A 702-nucleotide genomic window follows, 5' to 3' on the forward strand; every position below is an offset into this window, starting at 1 on the left:
GAGGCAATTCCCCAATTGAGGCTCCCTCAACCCAGGTGTGTCAAGTTGACACTGAAGCTATCCAGCACATACACACATAAATTCACTCATACAAGTAAAACAATACATAAAAATTTAAAAAAGAATATAAAGTTTTGGGTTTTAGTGTTTGTATTATCAAGCAATTAAGAAAAACATGAAATTGTACTTGAGATATGCTCTCTTTGGAGCCCCAGTACTTACACCTGCCCCTGGGACCTCCAGGCCCTCTGTCACCTTTGTAGCCCCATTCCCCATCCACCCATATCCACCCATGCAACAAGATTCTCTGCGAAGCATGCCATCTGTGCTGATGCCACACTCCAGCTGACGCTGTTAGCCCAGGAAAGAGGCCTAACATGTCACTGAATGGCTCCCCATCAGCTTCAGGACATTGCATAAATCATACTGTTTTAGGAACTGCTGTTTATAAATGTAGTGCAAAAATTATGAGAGATTGACTTCTTTAAAAAAATAACCCTCCACCATTTCTTTGTACATGTACAGTCTTGGCAGTCAGAGGATGACTTTTGGGAGTTGGTTCTCTCCTTCCACCATGTGGGTCCTGGGGATTGAATTCAGGTCATTAGACTTGGTGGCAGGTACCTTTACCCACATAGCCATTTTGCTGGCCTGAGGTTGACTTCTTATTAACCAATCGTATTATTATTATTATTATTATTT

Source organism: Nannospalax galili, unplaced genomic scaffold (assembly GCF_000622305.1).
Source record: "Nannospalax galili isolate Female #2095 unplaced genomic scaffold, S.galili_v1.0 scaffold2280, whole genome shotgun sequence".
Taxonomy (NCBI): Eukaryota; Metazoa; Chordata; class Mammalia; order Rodentia; family Spalacidae; genus Nannospalax; species Nannospalax galili.